General features: G+C 39.1%; 1 protein-coding gene across 2 annotated transcripts in view; it reads left to right on the top strand.

Annotated features, from left to right (window-relative positions):
* Window positions 1-2381: 2381 nt before the first annotated feature.
* robo1 (roundabout, axon guidance receptor, homolog 1 (Drosophila)) overlaps window positions 2382-12184 on the top strand; it is a 255460-nt gene continuing 245657 nt past the window's right edge. Inside the window, exon 1 of one of the 2 annotated variants that reach the window (XM_087795569.1) lies at window positions 2382-2626. The gene's annotated coding sequence lies outside the window, so the exon portion shown is untranslated. The remainder of the gene's footprint in view (window positions 2627-12184) is intronic. The other variant, XM_087795572.1, reaches the window with a different exon arrangement.

Here is a 12184-nt window from a genome sequence, read left to right as displayed (position 1 = left end):
TGGTTGTGTTGCCAGTCAAACCAGGAACAACGAGGCGCCGGAAAACCTGCCTAAGGTGTGACAAATGATGATCAGCTGACATTCTGGCCAGCAATATGCCATCCAAATACACGCGAAATAGCGAAATAGCAAAATAGCAAAATCTGGTTGGGGTCACCAATGTGGCAGGAGAAAGAATGCAGGGCCAGGCAAAGGTCAGTGTTTTTATTTGCAGCATTGAAACAGAGAGAGCTCAAAATGCTCACCAATTTAAATATCCTCTGCAGAAACCAAGTTCCCTCAGTGCCCGCCATAAGTCAGCATCACCTGGATACCTTTAAAAAATGAGACATGAACTTCAACAATAATGCTATGAAGTAATTGGACTCTCTACAGTGTAACCAAAGACCTCCAAGTTAGCGTGTTAGCGTGGCTGAACATCTGTGAACCCTGTGTGTAATAAAGCTTAACATACGCCGCAGTTGTCGACTTCAATACCGACACCCATTTTTCAAGTTAACCTCCACTGAAGGACCTTGAAACTCATTAGCCTAAAATATAATGAAGCATAATTGTTATTAAACAACCGAGCAGACAGCACATCTTAGCGCTTTGATGCATTTAAATCAATTTGGACACAGACCCAGTTGGAGCTCCGGCTGTGCTTCTCTGAGAGGGATTATGAGTCTGAGAGTAGAACCAGGACAGATTGGTGCTCCCTCTGGACGCGACCTCTCCGACTCTTTAACACCAGTCCTCCAGTTAAGATGCAGAGGGGGGACCGGACCTGCTGTGGCACCGACACCGCTCCAGACAGCTGCTGCAGTGATTGACAGCAGCGAGGTTACACCCGTGCTTACCCTTATAGAAAAACATGAGTTTGGGAAAGTGTATATCTGCAGTGGCTGGAGAGTAAAGTGTCTCACCGCTGAAATGAACCAACGCGGTTGGAAGAGATATTGAAAGCATAATTCATGAGTTGATTGACTAATGCACTCGGATGGTAGAATTCATAAATGCTAAGTATAAAAATCAATTCAAGGTCCAAATGGACCATATATGTTTAAAAACATTTCCTCGTGGAGACAACTGTGAGATTGTTTTAAGTTATGGCAGTAGTTTAGTGTTCTTGTATCGTTTGTCATCATCTGTTGCTGCTCGTTTTATTAGGCACCACACCACCCTGCACAGCTGAGGCAAGTAGTCAGTGCAAAGCTCTTTCACGTGGACTTCATCTGCATTAGACCTGAAATGTAGCCTCGGGGCCACATGCTGCCCCTTGACTGTCTGACTCTAATGAGGGCTGCAACATGTGGAAATGAATCTGACAATTAACAAAAATACATTTTGTCTTCGATTTAATATGCATCATTAGTCCAACATTAACATAATTCTATTAGTTTCCTATTTTTTATTTATTGTAATCTAATAATGTTGTTGGTATTTTAAAGAAGTACTTTCATATAATATGTATTTTAAAATGTATAATCTAAATATAAAAAAAAAAAGTGACGCTTTAAAATAACGGTTTTAGCACAGTAACTGATGGGAGCCCTGAGGGAATTTTATTAATCAACCATAATTCACATTATTTGGTCAAAACCTCTGTATATATATTCTTAAATCAATGTGAAGTAGAAAATAATCGTTTTTCGTTTCTTTATAATAAAAAGCACTACTTAAATTGTTTTGCCTTTGTCCATTCTTTAATCTCATATTGAAGAGAATCATCATTTTTATTGTAATAACCCTTTTGTTATCTTAGGGTCAAGGTGACCCCTTGCCACGAAAACAAATGTGTTCAAAATGTGTTCAAGAAATCTGTTGTGTTTTCTCAAGGTTAACGACCTCCACCACTGCATATGTATTTCTGGAAGCCAGGGAGGTCATGCACCTTGACCCAGAGACAACACAAGAGATATCACAAAGACATTTGTTTTTAGGCCACCGGGTCACCTTGACCCAGAGGTAACACAAGGGTTATTTGAACTATTATCATTACATAAACTTAACCTAAAAGTTTGATACAAATATTTCCATCTATTTTAAGATTTTGTTGAGTTGCTTACAGACGGATTAACAAAGATAAGTACAATGCAAATCTGATTATAAATAATAAACAATCAGACATAAGGTAAATAACATTTATGTAGGGAACACATTTGCTCGAATATGCCTGATCATTTAAGAATATTTATATGCATTTATAATCAAATGAAAATATTCATAGAGTTAAATACTTTTAAATTAACATATCCAATAATATGTAATACATTTATCGGTGGAGGGATGCAGCACTGAACTGATGGTCAGGTTTAACCTGAGCAGGAGGAGGCGGCGTTAGGACCCAGCGCGCCTGAGCTCGGCGGCTCCTGCAGGAGAAACATGGACACACTCGCTGCTTCTCCTCCGCAGCGCTCACACACAGGATACCCTCCGATTTTTTTTACACCCTGGATCACTACCTAACTCCGCTTCTTTCGCTTCCATTTCCCCCTTAAAAAACAAATCCGGACGGATACATCTCAGAGCGTCTTTGTTTCTGCTCTGACATGCGCCACGAGAAAGTTTTACGCACGCTCCGCTATGGATCCCTCGTGCTCGTGAGAGGCTGATCTGCGCGTGTGTCGCTGTCATTTTGGGAAAGGTGAGTAAGATTAAAATATTGTTTTTTATTTTTATGTTAGTCTGAGTTTGGGTAAGAGATCAAGCATGTATGCGCCAGAGGCGGGGGTTGGTTTTTGCTCCTCTCTGCGCGCGCTCGAAGTCATGCGTATTGTACGACATACAAAGCCTTCTTTGACACACATTTGACATATTTGAAGTCAGAAACGCAAGAAAAAACTATCCTAAGAAAAACTCGGACCGGATCCGTCCTGCCGGGGGTCTCGGTGAAGGAGCTGTCCTTTCATGACGGTGCTGAAAGTTTCCAAACTAGACTAAGAAGTGATTATACGTTTCATTATTGTGTGGATGAATACTGTGACTGTTTTTAACGTGGTAATTGAACGCAGCATGTATGTTTGACGTCAAGCTGTTTCAGCACAAAAGATGGATATTTTAAGCAATTGTTGATTCCAAATGCGTCATGAAGAGATGCTGAGTTGTTATCTAGCACATGTTCTGCTAAACGCTCCGGTGGTGTCCTGATCCCCTGCTGTGAGGACTCTCTCTCGCTCTCTCTCTACCTCTCTCTCCTGGGACTGAAGGCGTCACTAATTCAACTTCCTGAGAATTAAGGATTTCCTTGGGCAGGTAGAATCCCCCCAGAGTACCCCTTCACTTTTTTAATCTCCGTTACCGCAGCAGGTCGTCAAGGTGGCTTATTTTCTCAGCTTTTGTTGCTGTGTGCTGTTCAAGACGGACCAGTGTTCTGGTTCTCTTCTCGTGAACTGACGAGGAGGCACTTGAAGATAATGTTGAGGATAAATGCCGAATAAATGAAGATATTTCTTTGTTACTTTAATTAAGGAAATGCTTGAAAATGTATTAGAGCGTATTCATAAATAGACATTTCTGATTCACAAGCATCTTTTCAGATAAGTTTATTTTCAATGAAAACTAATTTCTCCAATATTTTCTCCAAAAATAATGTTATAATTGTAACGCAGAAAATAAATAAAAGAACAATCAAAATTAGAGAAGAAAGAAACATGATTGTAATTACTTTAATAGTCTTTCCAGTTGCAATGCAGGAACAGACACACTTACGAGGTGCTTCTACGACCTACAACAAGCTGACACATGAAGGGACATCGTCAGAAGAAAAGGGACAAAGAAAATTGAACAACAAATTTGATTTAATTTTTCATAATCGAAAAATAATTGATAAAAAATGACAAGTAGATAATATACAAATGCAAAAATGGCGTTCTTTGTTAGCCTTATTATATACAGACTTTTTTTTTTCAATAAACCGTGTTATCATTTTCATTTATATTTTCCTTTTTTTTGTTTTCTTCTTGTTTATTTAATATAATGGAAAACAACTGTATCATGGCTCCTTGGGATTGGGGGGTATGATCATGAGAAATCAAGTCCGTGGCAATGCTAAATTACTTCGGTCTTTATTTTATATACTTAATGTGTTGATCTCATTCTTTGTCTTTTATTTATAAACACTGTTGTCAAGAAACCCCTTATTAGATAAAGTGATGGAAATCAATTCAGACAATCCATACACTGAGACAAAGACATAATTAGGGCTCAATTTGTGCAGCGATCTGGTGGATTTTCTCACCTTCAACCGAATGTCCCCCGTCTCTGCTTGTGTGAATAAATCTTTTAATCCAGAGAGGCGGACTGGATGTGGCTTCATGGCAAGTTTGGAGCTTATCGGCACACTGAGCGTAACATTTATAGATGTGATCTAACAGGATTAGTCACATTTTGGAGGAAGACATTAACATCCACTTTTCCAAAACCAACGCTTATAAGTGAATACGTATTCTTGGGCAGGCAGGTTTTTATTAATTTCAATTTGATGAATCTGAGCAATGACATTTCCTGTTTGGGAAGAGATGTCGCCTCGCTTAAGTGTTTTCACAGGGAGAGGAGATGAAAAGGAATAACCTTTGCATTAAAAATCTATAATAATTCTCCACGCAGAAGCGGTTCTACGACACTCCAGTGTCCATTATTAGCCTGAAATGATTGAAGAAGCAAACATCCCTCCGCTCCCCAACTCCCCTCCGACTTCTCCTCCTTCAGGCTACTCCCGATTGATTTGTTTTTTATTGTTTTTATTTTTCATTCAAACGCCACATCAGGTGAAATCACTATCCTTCAAGGGTTTTTTTTTGATGATTGAGAAGCTCCAGTTGTCTCATCCTCTCACACCCCTCGGGCTGCAACACCAACCAGGAAAAGAGTCCCCCCCCTTCACCCAGCATCCGACCCCAGACACCAAAAAGGTCGAGTGCTACTAGCCACCGACAGGTCTCATCATTTCCCCTTGACACTGCCATTATGGAACCCTCCGGATAGCCTGTCAGTCCCCCATGGTGGCAAGTCAATTAGTCTGGGAGGAGTTGAGTCTTTCTATAAAGCTTCCCTTTCGCTCTTGCTGTTTCTTATCTGTCATCTTCAACCATTCCACCCTGCCTGCACTCTCTCCTTCACTTCCATTCAACTTTATCTATTGCTCTGAATAAGAATTTGGTTGACGAGGCCTCACCATAATGTATCCATTTGATAGATCCAATGATACATTTTGAAAGAGCACTAGATGGAACTCTGAGTAAAAATAATAATTAGTTTCATTGAATTAGTAGATCAAAGCCAAAGATTATAAATCAGAGTGGCATTTAAAAAAAAAACACTGTATCATGGTGCAGTTAATGCTGTATCATGATGCTTCATCACTGCACTGAACAATAGAAACTCTAACTTCAATTGATTCACTTGTATTTTCACCACCTGTACACCTGCTTCCTTTTACCCTACATATGTATTTTGTCTTGCTTTTTATTTATTTCATACCTCCACCTATCTATCCCCCTGTCCACTACATATACACACTAGATAACTACAGTTTTATATAAATGATTGACTTTAGTCAAATATTAAGCTTTTATTTCATTTTGTTATACTAAATAACTCCTCTTCTCCTATATTTATAATCTTAAAATTAAGTATTTTAATGTATATTTTTATTTCATTTACTAGTATGATGGATTCTTGTGAATGAATCAGCCATTTTACTTTGTGTGTACCACTGTATTCAATCACATTCGTTATGTAATAAGTGTTTATTTATCATTTAGAAAAATAACTAAAAAATGGAAAAGGTATGATGTTGTGTTCTGGGTAACCTTCTGGATCCAGAAATCTATACAAGTATGCGTCACTCTCTGTGGTGCAGAATAAGCTTTTTATTGTTTGTGTACTTTGTGTGTAATTTTTTAGTGAGTTTGACAAAACCTTCTGCCATTACCAATGATGTTTTAAATGCTGAAAATGTATTGAAGGAGCTACACGATAAGTTAAGAGGGATACTATAGGGTTACATATTCACAGAAAAGAAGCTTGGTGGAGGTACACACGCTCTGAGTGCTCGTTCACATTATTATTCAGTGTTCTTATTACTGTATCTATTGTAATTATTCAGAGCTGCTCAACTCTTTTGCAACTTTCCTGAGAAGTATTTTCAGGTGGTGAGAGCATGTAGTGAAAGTCCTCATCAGCAGCAGAGAGGAGGCGAGTGGGAAACGTGATGTCAGAGATGTGATCAAAGCGTGGATTAAGATATCCGCGGATGTTTCTCAAGGAGATTCTGTGTTGGGTAAATCAAACTGAGGCGTGAGGTGGAGATTACTGTGGTTAAGTACCTGGAAGACTTCATTCTAATTATAACATCTCTGTGAGTCATTTTCAGGTTCTCAGAAATTCTCTAATCAGTGTCTCTAATAAGATCATTAGTCTTTTCATGTTTGATGTGCCTAAGTTTTGATAGATGGAGTGTTTTCCCTGCCGCACACAAGGAAAATTTATCTTGGTGTCCTGAAAACGTTCACATCCATAAAGTGTGAAATGGAAAAGATAGAAGTGTGGTCGTAGCACGAACTCTGTGATTTGTCTCAGGATAGATGCGCTCAGGCTGCTCCAAAACTCACCAAAATATGACTGATACAGAAGAAACCCTGATATGAGATGCGAAGCCATGACCTCACGCAAACAAAACTGATACCATGGAGTTCAAAGAGATTCACTTTATTTTCAAGCTTTGAAAGTTTCACTTTTCTTACTTATTTCTCCACCATTGATGTTACTCAAGTATTATCTTCTCCCCAGATATATAATGACTGATTACATACAGTTAGATGACGTTCATTATATGCATTTGTAAAGCTTTTCCTACAATAATACATGTCAAAGTAGGTTATTTATTACCTGTATTAGGCAACATTGTTGAGATTTAGACATAAATGTGTTCTACTATTTAGAGAATAGCACTCAAATAAATATCTTAATTTCAATTTGTATTCTTATGACTCACCCAGAATCCAGACTGGTAATCAAATTTAGATGTTTTAATTTGCTCCTAGCAACAACACTTTTTATCTTTAAGTAAAAAGGCTCCATTAACATTTCATACATATAAAGCATCCTCACGGGACTAAGGTTGCTGGTTTCAATCAATCTCAAGGCATCTCTGGTACCAGGGTTCTTCCTATGGGAACATGTACCTGTATATGTATACATGTAGTTTCAATATTCCCTTCTGGGCCCTCTGGTTGCTTCCTACAGTCCAACAAATGTGTATTAGTGATTTCAATCGTCCATGAGTCAAGTGTTTTTCTGTCTCTATGAGACGGAGTCCTGACCACCTATCCAGGGCGTCTCTTGCCTCTTACCCTGAGTAGCTGGGACAGACTCCAGCGCCCCCTTCATCTCCCCTTACAATAGACTTAATATCATTAGCCTGTTGGCTCCCTGACAACCTTCCATACACGAAATGTCGCTGCAGTTATCAGATTATTAAATTATCTCAGAGTTACATCGGAAATTAAGAATATTTATGCTAATGTATGGAGATTGGCTGTTTGTTTTCGCTCGTGACCTTGCTCGCCTGAAATTAGTAATTAAGATTAAATTCAAAATGGAGGATGATATTCTCCTTCACAGCTGAGCGGACGCTGACTCGACCTCCTGAAAGTGTTTTGAGCTGCAGATCTGGAACTTTTATTAACAAGCAGGGATTTGTCGTTAATGCAGCCTCCGACCGGACCACTGCGCTGCCCGTCGCTCTTCTGGGTGTTGTGCCTCCTCCTGAAGTAAGATGGTGCATTATTTATCAGGTATTAGAGTCATAAAACAGCTTGTGTACACGTGGGAGGTATTGAGCTGTGCTGCGGCTGTTCTTTATCCTGAGGTTTTAAAAGTGTCTTCGGTTGTGGAGCTGTCCAGTGAAATGTGCATCTGAGGCGGCCAAGTGCCACTGAGGGTCACATTCCTCTTTTTATTCCACATCTATCTCCACCGCGTTCTCCACACTGATGACGAAGAGTGTTCCCTGCAGCTTCTCTCCACAGTGATGAAGACGTGCAATTTTAGTTTCAAGCAATATCACAATAATGCGATTTTGTTTGAACTGTATCGAGCCGTCTGTATGGTACTTAAAATGTCCTGAAGCTTTGTCGGTTATTTTTTATTTCCTATGAATGTCTGACAAAACATAGAAGATTATGTTGAAAATAATATAAAGGAGAAGCAGTATTTTGCATTTCCAGCTAGTTAACCCCCTGTGTTGTCTGAGGGTAAAGGTGACATAAAAGGCCCGGAAACAAATGTGTTTGTGGTATCCCTTGTGTTGTCTCTGGGTCAAAACGTATTTATGGAAGCCAGGGAGGTACAGAAAAATAATTGTTCTTGGGTCACCTTGACATTGAGAAAACACAAGAAGCTCATTTCACCCTCTGATGGTCCTCAGGATAAATTTTAAGCAGATTTTACAATTGTCAATATGACATTCTAGTTGAGCTAAACAAGGCTGCAAAGGTTAATTTAGGTAATGTTGGCTTTTTTATAATCTTGGTTCAAACATAAACACACTATTAACCCTAAGTGAACTTGCCTCTTGAATACAACTATAAGCAAGTCTAATATGCTTAGCATCTATAATCTAGCTAATAGCTATTATAATCTAGCTCTATAACAGTTTTCTTATAAAAACCAAATTTTCTGCGCTCGACTGTTCTGCCTTCTGTTATTTAATGTCTGCAATGCCTATCTTCCCTAAGGATCGCTGCTATCTACTGTCTTTGTTTTGTATCCTTAAGCTGCTATGGTATTTTGTGGGTGTGTGTGTTTGTCTGCTTGAGCGTGGGGGTGTGTTTGCGTGTGGGCGTGAGTCAGCATGTCGTTTTAAAAAAGTCTTTTAAAGGTCGATTGGATTTTATGCTTTTTATATAAAATGATTTCTGCACTTAAGTGATTGTACTGCACATTTTGTTGTACTGGTAAATTGACAATAAGGACAATTCAGTTACATTTTATCTGCTAGGAATAAACTTCTGGATGGATAAAGGTTTCTAAACAGCAGGACCACTTATGTGGCAGCAATGAAAAGTACAAAAAAAACAAAACAGAATTGTTTCTTCAATAAACAAATTTTAATCTGCACCTCTATTGCCTCCTCCAAAGATATTTTATGTATGTTGGTGTTTCTGCCTGTCTGGTTGCATAAAAAAACCCCAAAAGTCTGAATTCATGGACAGGTGTACTTCCATCCATTATATCTTAATTCTTATGTGAGGTTGGAAAAGTAAAGAGATCCAGACTTCCCCCTTCTCAGAGTTACTCCGGTGGAATACATAGGTATTCCCAGGTGTAACTATCATCTTTTCAGCATGTTGTCACAGTTGAATATATCTGGAACACGAACTCCAAGAACGTGTCCCGGATGCACCATCCAACCATTACAACCGAAAATTCATTTCAGCCACTTGTTACCTCGATAATGTTCCTTTGTTAACTCTTTAAGTGGCTACATTTGAGAATAAGGTGGAATAAGGATAAGGATAAGGATCAAAAAGAGGTTAAATCTTTTTTTTTATCAAAAATGACGTGTTGCTTCACGATCCTTTGTGTCTGTGCACTAAATAAGGGATCTGTTTGCTGTGGTTACTCCTGAAAGGAGACTGAACTTCATAGTTCTTCAAGTCCGATTGAATTGAAATAAACTGACTCATAAAGGGGCTCATTGTGGTGAAACACCAATGATATGTTAGTGAGTCCAGGAGTGCTTGCGTATATATAAGAACCGACCTGCAAGGACGTACTGAACACAACTGTTGTTTATGTTTCACAGAGCGTTGTGTTCCACTTTGAATCACCTGTGTGGATTCATCAGCGGCGAAGGTCTGTTTGTCCTCATGATGCTGTTTTTCAACCGTAACCCACGATAGAGGTCAGGTCACCAGTAAAGAGCCTCATCTCGTCTGAAGCCGACACAAAGGCACCCCCCCCCTCCTCCACCAACACCCCCACCAACCTGCGTGTGTGAGAACAAAGCATAAAAACCTGCAGCCATGCATCAACACAGGTAGATGATAAGATAAATTGATTAATCTTTGTAATAGATATTGTAAAAATGTGCTCACACGCACTTAAAATCAATGGCCATTAATATTTCCCTGCACGGGCAGTGAGAGGTCTCCCATGTACGATACTGATGTGCTTTATAAAAGGCTGCTGTGGCCCCCTGGATGTCGTTTGTCCCCTTTAATTACCTGGAGGTAGAGATTGTTATTCATGGTAAGGGACGGGGAGTAGTCTTCCCTCGACACCCCCGCCGGTTCCCAGAGGCCCGATGCTCCGAGCGTCGATGTGGGATGTGCACAAAACAGATGCTACCCCATGATATCGGAGTGTTTGCACTAATGATGAGCCTCCGCTAGGCTTTGCTTTAACGGCGACTCATCCTGATTTAAAGTCTGTTTTCCTCTGACTGTATGTCTTCCGGGTGCGAACGTGATTTCCTCGTGTCACTTAGCCGCTTTGATGACGCTGTAAATATCGCCAAACATTCATGTAGCACAGATGCCTGATTGCCAGAGACGCTGTTGTCTTTACATTTGGTGTTATTATAACTTAGATGTTGATGAAGGACGAGCAGGGCGTTCATTGGAAAAACAAATGTTTACTAAAACAGGTGCAACATTGTTGTCCTGCTGAAGGCTATCCAAGAATGCTAATGAAGCATTTATTCTAACTGTTATTTGCTCACATTTGTGCTTTATTCTTACTTTCACTAAGGTGGATAAAAGTGGGACGATTTAATCCGGACACAGGAGTGCAAATAAGATTTACGTTGACTCAAATCTAACCATCACTGATATCACATGTAAACTTGTTTAGGGGCTGTCGTCACACATGACATAAATATTTTAATTTATTGTTTCTATTTAAAAACATATAATACAAGCAAATATCTTGGCCTTAATGCTCATAATTGTCTCTAGCTAGTGTTAAGTAGGACCGATAAACAAAGAACAGATTTAGAACAAAGGTTATGCAGGCTTTTTAGTACAGTTCCTCTTGAACAATCAGTTATATCTTAACCATTAACACCTGTTGTTGTGTGACAACAGGTGTGAACCCTTGTGTTATCTCGGAGTCACGGTGACTTAAGTGACCCATAGAAAAAAGAAGGGATTACCTCAAACACATTTGTTTTCTGGCCTTTTGAATTTTAGGTTGATTTAAAAAAATAATAATTTATTTTCTTTAACCCTTTAGGTTAACAATGATACAAATCTAAATATGTACCATGTTTGACCACAGCCAAAGTCAGAGAAAGTTTTTGAGTTATAAAGTGAATTTATATCAGGAAGAAAAGAAGTTAGAGCTTTAAAACTAGACTTGTCAACTGGCAGAAATAATGGATAAAGAAAGTACAGGATGGAAAGTTTGGCATGAAGTCAAATAAATCATCTTGCGTTTTCTCTTCTTTTTTACAGTGAAAAATGTTGAAACACCTCCAGAAAAAGTAACTTTTCTTGACAAAAGGCCAGAAGAAAACAATGATAGCACTTTTTTATAAAGGTGTAAAATCAAACTAAAACCCACAACTTGTAAACAACTTGCACTTATTGTAGTCAGGAAATGGTTAACCCATTGACCCAGAGGCCCGAAAACAACAAGTGGTATCCCTTTGTGGAAACACAACTGAGAAAGGGATACCACAGAGACATTTATTTTGGGACTATCGGGTCACCTTGACCCTGAGATAAGTGTTTAAGTGATAGTTAAACCAAAATTCAAACTTCTACTCACCCTCATGTCGACTAAGGGTTTGGATTATTTGCATCCAGTCTGCTGTCTACACTGGAAGCTCTCGCAATGTTTACCCAGAGTACATCCTCTCTTGAGTGCTTGTTATTCTGTAAACTTCTGCAACAAACAAGCTTAAAATATGGACTTAATTCAATTTTTCGGGAACATTTCCTCTCATCCAGGCCTCATTACAAGATACACAATACAGACGGGCACAACAGAGGTATATGGATGTTTTAAGTGCTTAACTTTGGACGAAGACAACTCATTAAAATGTTTGCTGAAAACTCTAAAAGGAACAGATTTCTCTGAAAATAATCCCAACCCTTAGCCGACATAAGGGTGAGTGGAAAATAATTTGAAGTTTGAATTATGAGTGACCTAACCCTTTCAGGATGATGAAGAGTCAAGTGAAGGCGCACTCACA

Source organism: Callionymus lyra, chromosome 7, assembly GCF_982586985.1.
Source record: "Callionymus lyra chromosome 7, fCalLyr1.hap1.1, whole genome shotgun sequence".
Lineage (NCBI taxonomy): Eukaryota > Metazoa > Chordata > Actinopteri > Syngnathiformes > Callionymidae > Callionymus > Callionymus lyra.
This window is presented reverse-complemented; position numbering and strand designations above follow the sequence as displayed.